General features: G+C 37.5%; 1 protein-coding gene and 1 pseudogene across 1 annotated transcript in view; one reads left to right on the top strand and one right to left on the bottom strand.

Moving 5' to 3' along the window:
- The window catches only part of PCDH11X (protocadherin 11 X-linked), a 787,481-nt gene that overhangs the window by 593,082 nt on the left and 180,284 nt on the right, over positions 1–14,115 (bottom strand). The gene's annotated exons all lie outside the window — the stretch shown is intronic.
- LOC100593559 lies at positions 2,626–3,595 on the top strand (annotated as a pseudogene).

Raw genomic sequence — 14,115 nt, 5'->3', positions numbered from 1 at the left:
AAATCTACTTTCAAGAAGGGGTTGAGGTTAACTGTGCTGAAATAAGCTTCTCTGAGCTAATCACTAAAAGAAATAGATTCATAAGGAATGAAGCCAGATATGAAAGTGAGGGAAGAGGCATCTGTTGTCCTCACTGTGGTGGTATATATCCCTGTGGGAGGCTGAAAAACATCTGTGCTTCATGAAACCCTTCCGTGAAAGAATTATGCGTCTCTACCAGACATTTCAAGCTCTTTAAAAAAAGATGCATTTTAAAAAGACAATTTTCTATACTAGCATTTAACTTAGCATTTGGCATAGTTTTATTCTGCATTAATTTAAGTTTCCTATGAAGTAGATTTCAAGCTAGATGTGGATTTCTGCTAGTTTTATAAAGCATACCCTTTCCCTCTGAAATGGTAACTCCATGAGTTTGAAGACAGGAAAGAAGACAAGAAGGTTGTATTTAAAAGTTAAGTCCAGATATAAGCAAAAACAAACAAAAATCTCGGCAAAATCTCCATTTCAGTTGGACTATGGCAATGTTCTTTGAAGAATGCAAAGCCTCCAGGGGAAAAATAGGTTTGAGTATGGTTTTCCCTGAATGTCATAAATTAAACTTTTTTTAAATTTTTATTTATTTACTTATTTTGAGACGGAGTCTCACTCTGTCACCCAGGCTGGATTGCAGTGGCACGATCACGGCTCACTGCAACCTCCGCCTCCCAGGTTCAACCAATTCTCCTGCCTCAGCCTCCTGAGTAGCTGGGATTATAGGCATGTGCCACCACACCCAGCTAATTTTTGTATTTTTAGTAGAGATGGGGTTGCACCATGTTCGTCAGGCTGGTCTCGAAACCCTGACCTTGTGATCCACCCACCTCGGCCTCCCAAAGTGCTGGGATTACAAGCATGAGCCACCACACCCGGCCTGACAAATTAAACTTTAAGCATGTAAAACCTAGTAGATTTCCATTTCAGTTAATATGGAAAGATAACCAGAAAACTCTCCTGCTACAAAACCCATAGAACTGCTGAAGAAAATATAGCAACACTCCTTTATGTGTATTACTTAGATCATAAGAAAAGGAAAGCAATCCTTAGAGGAACAACACGAAAAAGTCCTGACATCAAGGCTGCCCTAGTGATGATGTTGTGGTGGCGGGTGTGCAGGTTGTGGGAGGACTTACAGTTCCTCAAACCAAGGGGCCTGTGATTCAATTGCAAGGAAAGAACTCAAGGCACAAGGCTAAGGTCTTAGGTTCACTTGAAGTGGGAATTTGGAAATGAGATCCCCTGAACAAAGCCAAGACTTTGAAGAAGCATACATATGTTGGATTTTAAAAAATGCCATCAGAACAGTGAGATTCCAAGGAACTATGCCTATGTTAGTCTGGTCTCTGGATGGGGGGTGGGAGAAAGGCTCTCCTGAGAACTTATAAATGCAGATTTTCATTTTAACATGTTATGGTCTGAATTTATACTACTCACACGATCCACGGATACCTAAAGTAAAATATTAAAGTAAAAAGTGGTCCCCAGAAGGTAATACCCACGGGTTGCCTTAGCAGTGATAAACTCAAAACTTGTCTAGGAGGAATGTTAAATCCAAGCAGAAGAGGATTCCTGCAGATAAATTATCTCTGAAGATTAGCTCAGTGTTCAAAATTTGCCATAGAAAAGAGTCAACAGCCACAACAAATAGCTCTGGTGTTACTGCAGGAACTTTTAAGAATCATTAAGTAGATAAAAAGAACTATCTTTAAATTGATTAAAGAAACAGTACCAAATAATGTTTAAAAAACTAAACAAAGAACATTATGACAAAAGTTCACACATATTCTTAAAGAGATTAAACTAATAAAAATGCATAAATACGTGTTGAAATTAAAAGCTAGCAGAATATTTATTAAAAAAGGGAAAACCTCCGGAGTGATATGATTCTAATGAGTAAAAATCTATTAAAACAGTTTTAATAAGGTAGAGTAAAAATTAGGACAGTCATGCCACATGGATTTCACTTTATTTTAAAGTCTCCCCTGATTTAAAAATAATACTATAATAATCCTAAGGTTAAAGAACATCATTGACTTATAGATAACCAGATGTATATTTTGTAGTAAAAAAACTGAAAAGCAATTTTCACAAGAAGTATGCATTAATAAATTGAGATGATTTTCCAGATTAAACTAAATTAAAGACTTCGAATGTAACTTTAGATACTAATAATGCAATAAGAACACAGTTGACATATAAATATCTCTATAAATATGAGCAATTTTCTATGATATGTTTTGTCTACAGATTATAGCATACAGTATTTTTCACATACCTATATATTCTTCATTTTATTAAATTGGCTTTATTGGTGGTTGCTATGGTTTGGCTCTGTGTTCCCACCCAAATCTCATCTTGTAGCTCCCATAATTCCCACATGTTGTGGGAGGGAACTGATGGGAGATGACTGAATAGGGGGGTGGGTCTTTTCCGTGCTGTTCTCCTGACAGTGAATGGGTCTCACGAGATCTGATGGTTTTAAAAACGGGAGTTGGGCCCCGCAGCTGGCTCCACTTGGTTCTCTGCTTCCGCGCCACAGCCCCGGCCACAGCCACCTCCTAGCCCACTGCCACCGCCTCTAAGCATAAGATGGCTGTGCCACCCATGTATGCCAATCTTGGCAAATCTGCCAGGGATGTCTTCACCAAGGGCTATGGATTTGGCCTAATAATGCTTGATTTGAAAACAAAATGTGAGAATGGGTTGGAATTTACAAGCTCAGGCTCAGCCAACACTGAGACCACCAAAGTGACGGGCAGTCTGGAAACCAAGTACAGATGGATTGAGTACGGCGTGACGTTTACAGAGAAATAGAACACCGACAATACACTAGGCACCGAGATTACTGTGGAAGATCAGCTTGCACGTGGACTGAAGCTGACCTTCGATTCATCCTTCTCACCTAAGACTGGGGGAAAAAAGATGCTAAAATCAAGACAGGGTACAAGCAGGAGCACATTATCCTAGACTGTGACATAGATTTCGACATTGCTGGGCCTTCCATCAGGGGTGCTCTGGTGCTGGGTTACAAGGGCTGGCTGGCCGGCTACCAGATGAATTTTGAGACTGCAAAGTCCGGAGTGACCCAGAGCAACTTTGCAGTTGGCTACAAGACTGATGAATTACAACTTCACACTAATGTGAATGACAGGACAGAGTTTGGCGGCCTCATTTACCAGAAAGTGAACAAGAAGTTGGAGACTGTTGTCAATCTCACCTGGACAGCAGGAAACAGTAACATGCGTTTCGGAATAGCAGCCAAGTATTCGATTGACCCTGAAGCCTGCTTCTTGGCTAAAGTGAACAACTCCAGCCTGATAAGTTTAGGATACACTCTGACCCTAAAGCCAGGTGTCAAACGGACACTGTCAGCTCTTCTGGATGGCAAGAACGTCAATGCTGGTGGCCACAAGCTTGGTCTAGGACTGGAATTTCAAGCATAAATGAATACTGTACAATTGTTTAATTTTAAACTATTTTGCAGCATAGCTACCTTCAGAATTTAATGTATCTTTTAATGTTGTATGTCTGGGATGCAAGTATTGCTAAATATGTTAGACCTCCAGGTTAAAGATGATTCAGCTTTAAGATGTTACCCTTTCAGAGGTACAGAAGAAACTCATTTCCAAAAAAGGCCTTTTCAGTGGTAGACTTGGGGGAACTTGGCAGCCACTTTGAGATGCCAGGTTTCTTTTTTATCTAGAAATGGCTGCAAATGGAAGCTGATAACATGTAGGCACTTTGTAAATTCATATTGAGTGAATAAATGAAATTGTGATTTCCTGAGAATTGAACCTTGGTTTCCTAACCCTAACTGACGAGAGGCTTGCTGCTTGACGGTGTGTACAAACTCACCTGAATGGGACTCTTTTAGACAGAGCTTCATGACCTTTTCCCAGCCCAGTTCATCGTTACCTCTTTGACACCAAAAGGTCTGCAGGGTGTGGTCACTCTTTCTTTTGTGCCATTTTGGGGTGGAGAGGGTGGATGTGATGAAGCTAATAAATAATTCAGGACTTATTCCTTCCTGTGTTGCGTTTTTTAGCCCTTGCACCAGAGTATGAAATAGCTTCCAGGAACTCCAGCTATAAGCTCGGAAGTGTCTGTGTGATTGTAATCACATGGTGACAACACTCAGAATCTAAATTGGACTTCTGTTATATTCTCACCCCTCAATTTGTTTTTTAGCAGTCTAATGGGTACATTTTAGAGTCTTCCATTTTCTGTGGAATTAGATTCTCCCCTTCAAATGCTGTAATTAACATCACTTAAACTTGAATAAAATATTGAAACCTAAAAAAAAGAAAACAACAACAACAACAACAGGAGTTACCCTGCACAAGCTCTCTTTTTGCCTGCTGCCATCCACGTAAGGTGTGACTTGCTCCTCCTTGCCTTCCACTATGATTGTGAGGCCTCACCAGTCATGTGGAACTGTAAGTCCAATAAACCTCTTTCAGTTATAAATTGCCCAGTCTCGGGTATGTCTTTATCAGCACAGTGAAAATGGACTAATACAGTGGTATAAAAGGTTAAGTGGTAGATCCAGAAAATAACCTATAATTTCTGATTCCAAATCATTTTTTTTTCTAATGAATCATTTTTTGCAACAGCAGGCAGTGGGGGACTTATCAGGTAGCCACAATGTTTTTTTAATCAGATACTGCATCATTGTAGACTTCCAGAGCACTTAGGAAACCACAACTGTAAATCTTTGTTGAATATACAATTTCGGCAAGGACAAGCCAAATTTTTCTTGAATAATTAAAAACATAGCCAAGATAGGAACCAGTTTGATAGAACTTTGTTCTCCTTCATTTTTTCCTTATTCAATTCTTCATTCAATGATTGAATGGGGAGGGAGGTAAAATCACAAATAACCTGTCAGTCATAGCACTGTCGAGTTAGCTATTAAATATTTACAAAATGTAAGACTGTCACTGTACTGTGAGTTTCTTGAGGAATGAGAACAAATCTTGCTCACTATATATATATATATATTCAGTATATATATATACATATATATTCAGTATATATATATACATATATATTCAGTATATATATATACATATATATTCAGTATATATATATACATATATATTCAGTATATATATACACATATATATATTCAGTGTATATATACACATATATATATTCAGTGTATATATATACACATATATTCAGTGTATATATATATATATTCAGTGTATATATATATTCAGTGTATATATATACACATATATATAAATTCAGTATATATATATATATATATATATATATACACACACACACACACAACCTCACACAGGACTTCAAAACTAGTAGACACTCGATGATATTTACTGAATTGACAAATTAACTAAATTCAACTGCTATTCATTTCTTTCTTTTTAAACATAAAAAAGTAGTAATACAGTTTCATAATTTGATATATGTTACATATCTTTCATCAAAGCAACATAAAATGCTCTATACAAATCTCCAGTTTGGGGCTGGGCATGGTGGTTCATGCCTGTAATCCCAGAACTTTGGGAGGGTGCAGCAGGATGATCTGTTGAGCTCAGGAGTTGGAGACCAGCAAGGCCAATGTAGTGAGACCTTGTCCCTACTACAAACAACAACAAAATTTAGCCAGTGTGAGCCTGTAGTCCCAGCTACTCGGAAGGCTGAGGCAGGAGGATTGCTTGAGCTCGTGCCACTGCACTCCAGCTTGGGCGAGACCCTGTCTCAAAACCAAATCAAACCAAAACAAAACGAAAAAACCCTCCAGCTTTTTAAAATTGTCACTTGCTGAAACTACTTCCCTAAGATATCCATCAAAAGATACAGAGCTAGAAAGAGCTGTGAATACTGTCAAGAAATCATTAAAATGTGATATAGATTGGTCAAGGAAACATTCCTGCTTTGGGTCAGCTTGAGAGCCTTTGCTTTGAAAGAAGTGCTGTGTATTGCTGGTGGAGAAGTGTGTAGAGGGCAGTTCAGAAAGATGGAATTGCCTCACCTAGGATTCCAAGACTATTTTAATAACATAAATACTCTGGTTCAGGTTAGAGCTGTCAGCTTTTAAAATGCTAAAATTTCTACTCCACTTCTTGCTTTCATTCAGTTGAGTTTTGTCCTAAACTTAGGGTAAACAGCCAAAGCTGTTTTTACTTCTCAGAAATTAGACACCAAACGTATTCTTGCTAATTTTAAACCAGGGCATTTAAAGATAAGATACCATTTGGTAATCTCATCAGTGCCTGCCCATTTTTGGATGCAATCCTCAAACTGTTGACTATTGAGACAGCTTGATGAGTCAAATTTTTGAAAATTGTATTAACTCACGGCTTTTTAAAATGTTTGCCTTTAGATACAACATTAAACAATTGGATTGGTTGCTATATGACTGTTTTGTTATTCACTAATTACGATTTGGTCATAATTTCATTGGCAGTGAAGATAAGGCATACTTCAATATTTTGCTTTTAAATTATTTGTAGGAACAACTATGATGACTGTAGCTCCACAGATTTGTAATCACTTTATGGAGAAACAGAGCATCTCTTCTTTGCAGTAAATAAAACAGCACACACTCTGAAGATTAGGAAAAAAAGTCAAATGAAGGGGAACAGCGTATGATAATGTTAAGGTCCTTAGTGTGGGAGTGAAGGGATCTGAATTTTAGTCCCAGCCCTGTTACTAACTAGTTGTATGTCTTTGAGCAAGCCATTTTTATTCCCTGAGCTTTTGTTTCCTTATCTATAAAATTATATGCTCCATTTTCACAGTAAAAAGAATATAATATGAATGGCATTGGCAGGCAGGAAAAGTGGAAATACATTAAAGAAGACAATATAAAAAGTAAAACAGGCTGCCATTACTCTTTCTTGTCTTGCATTTACACTTTAACAAAAGTATTAAGTTGCCTTAATATTCTTAAGCAATGAAATTATTATAGGTTAATTTAAACCCCAGAAGGCTAATTTTGCCAGTTTCATAGTCCATATCTTGCCAAATAGCAGAATTTGTGACACCTCACTCTCAAGGGCAAACCTACTGAATTTTATTATGGTTATCTATTCACAACTGATACCCTGTTCATGTTTGTTACAAGCATATTAACATGATGTCATTAGTATACGATATGTTCAGTCTGAATTTTATCTCGAACGCCATTAAAATAGTTTTACAATGCATTCGGATATACAGAAAATTCAACATATTTGATTTATTATTACATTTTAAACAGACAAAAATGCCCTTGTGGAAGGCTGTATACAATAATAAATGCAGATATGAACTACTGAATTACACATACCATATACCTCAAATCATCAGAGATAGCTCTAGAATTAGGCTATGCCCTGAAATATCGGAAGAATCCTGGAAACTGAGAAAAATGATAGCAGCTGCTGTCACTGATGGTGGCACCAAACCAAACTGCGATGTCTAGAAGTATCAATCACAGAGCCCTGAGCCCTGGCCCCTGTCTTTATCACCATCTCAAAAACCAGAGGGTAAAGATGTAAGATGAATAAGCAAACTACCATGAGGAAGTTTGAATGGACAAGAGGAAGAGATTGAGGATCAGACAGACAGCAAGGGGATAGCAGCTGCCCACAGAATGTAAGTAGGGAGAAATAGGGAGATTCCTCTTTCACCTATTCAAGAAACATCCCTTGTGCACCTATTATGTGCCAGACACTACTGGGTGTTGTTAATACAAAAATGAATTTGATCTAACCATGCTTATCACAGAGCTTCCTGTACAGCAAAGTGAAGCAGGGACACATAAATCTTGAAACACATTACGGTAAGTGTTACAATGAAGAGATGTGCAAAGTGTGATTGGTAGCCCAGAAAAACAATCCACCTCCCCGGAGACTCAGGAAACTCTTCATATAGGAATTATTATATAAGCTGGGGCGTAGTAGAAGAATAAGCATTTCCAGGTAAGGGAGAAAGTCAAAGTGAGTACAGGCAGAGAAAAGCACAGTCATAAGAAAGGGACCCAAAAGACCACTCAGGCTAACGGGACTACGTACAACTTGCTCTGCTGCAGCTCTTGGTGTATGTTGTGGAGGCAGGATGTTAACAAGAAGTGGAAATGAAGGGACTGGGAAAAGCAGACTGGAACCATGTGATGAAACTTCTCATCTGCCATGTTAGAGTTTGGATCTTACCCCTCATGCAATAGAGAAGTGAATAGGATTTACAAAGGAGGGTTATATGATCAGAACTGTTTTCTTAGATTGCTGAATCTGGGTAAACGGTGGAGGGTTATTTGGACAGGGAGGATTTACAACTTGAAGGAGAAAACAATTAGGAGACTGGATTACAACTGTCTAAGGAAGGTTTAAAAATCCAAATGCTTTCGAAGGCCTCAGAAATCATGCAAATTTAAAGCAGAACCCAGCACACTCACCCTGCCCCCAGACATTACATTCAAATTTTTAATAAAAGAAACAAACAAACAATGCTGGCCAAGTATGATTTAGGATGGAATTAGGTTTAGATACCACTTTTTTAGATCGTATGTAGGAGAAAGGGTGATGACATTATAAATTATGGCATGGAGAAATGAGAAAAAAGAGAAGATGAATTCCAGGTCTGTTTGAGTGGTGAGTGAGACTGACTGTTCCTGCTACTTCCGAAGCACTAGGAAATCAGGATATTCACTACAAATGCTTAACATGTGCTCATTGACTCAGTCCACTCATAGCTAAGGAGAAAGCAAGAGAGAAGTCTTTGCCCCTTATACACTGCCATTGAAACAAAATCCTGCATAGATACAATTACAAGTCAATATGGTTTGGGGTGTTTCTGTCTTTAGCATATTGAAAATAATTTGGGCCTAGCAATAAAGAAAATTAGCTGGTCTTAGTCAGGAGCTGGTTTATTTGTACAGTAATCTATTTTTGTAAGGCTGACAGTGGCTGAATTAAGCACCTGGGCAAAAACACAAAATAAACAACCATGCTACAGCAATGACAAGAGGCCAACAGACTATATAATTAGAAGTGATTTTCTTTTTATTTGTTAAAAGAGATTTTCAATTACAACTCTATGATAATTTTATACAATTAACCCTCTTACTCTTGCAATTTATATCTAAATAGATATATTTTCTACAACCATAGTGTGGCAGGAAAGGATGCAGACATGGTGTCTACTTAGACTTGGAGTGAGGGAAACATAAATGAGGAAGTGCAGATACTTGATTCTAAGGGTTGAATAATTTCTGGACAAAAGAGGAATTCTAATGGATAAGAATAATGGATTGAATATCAGCAGTTATCTCACAACCAAAGTGGAGCATTAATATAGCTTTTCTCCACTTAAGCTAACCTGATCATAAATAATTACGGAGTTAATATGGATAAATATAATCTTAAAAACTACTATATGTGGTAAAAAGCACCATATGTGATTCTGATAAATTTAAACACACAATTTAAGTGCATTTCCTGGTTTTAAAAATGGCTGCAATTTACATGTATTACTGGCATAAATATAGAATGCCTCATATATATCGGGTGATTAATGAATAAGCTAACTGAGCAAGTGGCTAGATAGCATAAAAGAAAGAACAGTAAACTTCACATCAGAAGACCAATATAATCTTCAGGGCTGAGTGACAAGTTAAGAGTCTTGGTCATATCACAGCTAGCCATTTGCTGTGCAAGACATTTAACCTCTGTGTTCAGATCTCTGTTTTGTGAAGGGAGATTAGGAAAGGCCAAATAGCAAACCAAGAGTTCTAACAAAAAGTCTATCATTCAATACTCTTATAGAAGAGAGAAATTTGAAGAGGAACATGAATTTGGGTGAAAAATTCAATTATCCTGAGCTAGAAATCCAAGTCTCTTATACATCTATATGATAATGAAAATAACTGTGCTATCAAAATTACATCTGTTTTATTTTTTTCCTGTGCCAAAGCAAAAACATACTTAATAACCAGGGGTCACAAATTCAAAGCAGCCATGCTGTTTCAGAAGCCAAGCAAAAATAATAAATATGGGCCGGGTGTGGTGGCACATGCTTGTAGTCCCAGCTACTCAGAATGGTGAGGTGGGAGGATTACTTGAGCCTGGGAGGTTGAGGCTACAGTGAGCCCTGATCGCACCACTGCACTACAGCCTGGGTGACAGAGTGGGACCCAGTCTCAAAAACAACAACAACAAAAAGAAAATAATAAATATGTAAAGACCCTCAAATATAAAATAATATGACATGATGGGTGTATGGCTAATAAGAGAGTACATATCTCCCAATAGCCTTCACAATCTATTTTTTTCCTAAACACTGCCTCTCAAAGCCCATCTCTGTCTACACGTGGGCAGTGGGCCATAAGATTGTGACCCCCAGTCTTAAGCTGTAAGACTTTGACTCACTTTGACTTTCTCCCTTACCTGGAAATGCTTATTCTTCTACTAAGCCCCAGCTTATATAATAATTCCTATGTGAAGAGTTTCCTGAGTCTCCGGGGAGGTTGATTGTTTTTCTGGGCTACCAATCACACTTTGCACATCTCTTCATTGTGACACTTACCATAATGTGTTTCAAGATTTATGTGTCGCTCCTTCACTTTGCTGTACAGTTCTCTAAGGTTTCTTCCCTTTTGTATCTACACACTCATTTCTTTGGTGATAACCAGTCTCATGTCTTTAAATAACAACCATATGCTGTCAACTACCAAGTTTATATCTCCAGCCAGGACCACTCTCCCAAACTCCAACTTCCTATATCCAACTGCCCATTCAGCATCTCCCCATAGATGTCTAATTGACATCTTAAGATTAAGATGTCTAAAACTGAACTCCTGATCCATGTGCATTCTTACCAATCACAGTTGATAGTAACTATTCTTTCAGTTGTCAAAGCCAAAAATCTTTGTGTCATCTTGACATCTCTATTTTTCTTACATTTCACATTTTGGTCTATTAAGATATCATCCTAGGTGTTTCCTAATAAATATAGAAACTGACCACTTTTCACCACCTTCATTGCTTCCATCCTTGTGCAAGCCACCATTTTCTCCTGAAGAGTACTACAATAGGTCTCTGCTTGCATCATTACCCCATATGTACTATTCTCAATAGCAGCCAGAGCAATCCTATTAAAACCCAAGTAAAAGGCCAGGCGTGGTGGCTCATGCCTGTAATTCCAGCACTTTGGGAGGCCGAGGCAGGAAGATCACCTGAGTTCAGGAGTGAGAGACCAGCCTGACCAACATGGAGAAACCCCATCTCTACTAAAAATACAAAATTAGCCGAGCATGGTGGCACGAGCCTGTAGTCCCAGCTATTTGGGAGGCTGAGGCAGGAGAATCAGTTGAACCCGGGAGGTGGAGGTTGCAGTGAGTTGAGATCGCGCCATTGCACTCCAGCCTGGGCAACAAGAGTGAAAGTCTGTCTCAAAAAAAAAGAAAAGAAAAGAAAAGAAAAAGCCAAGTAAAATTATTTCACGCCTCTAGGCAAAGGCCTGCCATTTCTCCATGTTTTACTCGGAATCAGGCCATTGTAGCTTCCCATAAGGCCTTTCCAAATATCTCCCTTGCCACCACCATCTTCCCTGTCATTTCCTCTCCTATCACTGCCCCCTAGTTCAAGTTGCTTTAGCCACAATGAACACTTTACGATTCCTTGAACATACCTGTAATGTTTTTATATAACTCTTAATTATTCCCTCTGCCAGGAAAATTATTCCCCTGGATATTTGCTTGACAAAATCCCTTACCACATTTAACGTGGGCTCCGTATTCTACCTTCTCAATGAGCAAACCCTGACCACTTGCAAAACAGTCACAACCACACCACTGACACTCCTAATCCCATTTATGGTGCACCACAAAGGTTATCAATTTCTAATAGTCTCTATACTTTGCACTCATTGTCACTTAACACAAAATTGATGATTTTTCTTTAATGAGAACTTTTATATATTTCTCAAGATAATTAATATATAAGTATCTAAGTAAATCATGTATAGGTAACAGTGAGATTTATCTACAATTAATAAAAATAAATAAATCATAGATAAATGGCTGAGACTGATATACAATTAATCAGTTACCATTTACATTTTAACATTCTTAAAGCTTTGCTATTATATAAAAAAGTATTTTTTTCCAGATTTATAAAAAGTTTTCTCCTACTGTAAAACAGAATAAAGAACTGATACAGATGTGAAATAAACCCAATATAAAGGCTTTTCAAAATGCCTATTAATTTTATTTTTTCTTTTGTTAAATTTATTTTTTAACTCACAAGTAAAAGTTGTAGGCTGGGTGTGGTGACTCACACCTGTAATCCCAGCACTTTGGGAGGCCAAGGCGGGTGGATCACCTGAGGTCAGGAATTCAAGACCAGCTTGGCCAACATGGTGAAACATAATCTCTACTAAAAATACAAAAATTAGCTGGGCATGGTGGCGGGTGCCTATATTCCCAGCTACTTGGGAATCTGAGGCAGGAGAATTGCTTGAACCCAGGAGGCAGAGGTTGCAATGAGCTGAGATCATGCCACTGCACTCCAGCCTGGGCGACAGAGTGAGACTCTGTCTCAAAAAAAAAAAAAAAAAAAAAAAAAAAAAAGCTGTATATACTTATGGTGTACAATATGGTTTTTCTGTATGTATGCATTATGAAATGGCTAAATCAAGCTATTTAACATACATTAGCTCACATACTTATGATTTTTTGTGTGGTGAGAACACTTAAAATCTGTCACCAGCAATTTTCAAGTATATTGTTATTAACTATAGTCACCATGATGCACAATAGTTTTCTTGAACTTATTTTTTGTATCTAATTAAAATTTTGTGTCTTTTGACAAACATGTCCCCAATCTCCCAACTCTCAAATGCTGGCAACCACCATTTCAGGTAGTTTTATTTGTAAAGTATGTCTTACATGTAGATACTTGTTTATTTAGAGCTTATCAAGCAATACAAAAAAATTATCCCAGAAACCATAAAACAAGTTCTCTCCATGTTTTGCCTAAGCTTTCAATGCTTAAAATTGAACAGATCAGCTACTGGAGGAAATATTGTGGGTTTGTCTGACAGCTTCTGTTCACTGTCAAAATTCTGCCAGCTAGTTGTTAGTGCAGGCAAAAATTTGTCACTTGAGACTAATGCATTAAGCCTAAAAGTCAAATTGCTCATTAAAGATAAGGTGACTGTTTTTTAAGAACCAAAAGCTATGTTTTATTAGAGGTAAAGCTCTCATGATTATATGGCCACTTATATCAGAAATTCAGCCACCTTTCCCTCAGTGAACAATTTATCTTCTAGACTGGATTCATTGTCTATGCAACTGATATAGTTCCCTGGTTTGGAGCTTATTATCATGCTGCAAACTGAGTAACATATTCCCCCAGACATAAATGTCTACAGAGCTCCCCTTAACAAGAGTCAAGTGTCCTTTTCAACTTTGCTAAAACACCAAGATGCCCTGAATAAGCTTAATTGAATTATTTTGTTTTACTAAAGTATGCAAAGTTGTTCAGTTTCTTCTCTTTTTTTTTGTAATAATCAGGACCCTAGGTACACATAAATGAATTCTCTGCTCCTTTTGAAGAAGAAGATCAAGAAAAATTCCCCAAGTGCAAAATCAAAAACAAAATAAAGCTTTCTTTGCTTACTTGAGCTATACATCTCTTACTGTTCCTGTAATGCTGTCTTAAATAATGAAAATAAGAGCAGGTAATTATGCATTTTTCCTTAGCTATTTTCCTAAGGGAACAAATTTATTAAAATTTCAATGTATTTTAAAGTTATATTAAGTAGCATCTGCATGACGCTGTGGTTGACAATGCCTTTCAACTTCATTTGCATTTTGTCTTTATAGTTCATTGAAAATCTGAAAGTAACGGACAATCATTGAAAGCTTATGAGGTCCAACATTGTGTTAGGTCCTTCACCATATCCCCATATCTCAGTAAGGTAGGTATCACTATATCTTAATTTTTAGATGCGGAGCCTGAATATTTTCCTGTTGCATCATTTTTTATTGCATCTGATGTTTTCAAAAGGCAGAATAATCATCAGAACTAACTTTATTCAGTGCCTATGAGCAGCTGCACTGTGAGG

The sequence above is a fragment of the Nomascus leucogenys genome, chromosome X, assembly GCF_006542625.1.
Source record: "Nomascus leucogenys isolate Asia chromosome X, Asia_NLE_v1, whole genome shotgun sequence".
NCBI classification, from domain to species: Eukaryota; Metazoa; Chordata; class Mammalia; order Primates; family Hylobatidae; genus Nomascus; species Nomascus leucogenys.
The sequence above is the reverse complement of the archived record's forward strand: the minus strand, read 5'-3'. Positions and strand labels throughout refer to the sequence as shown.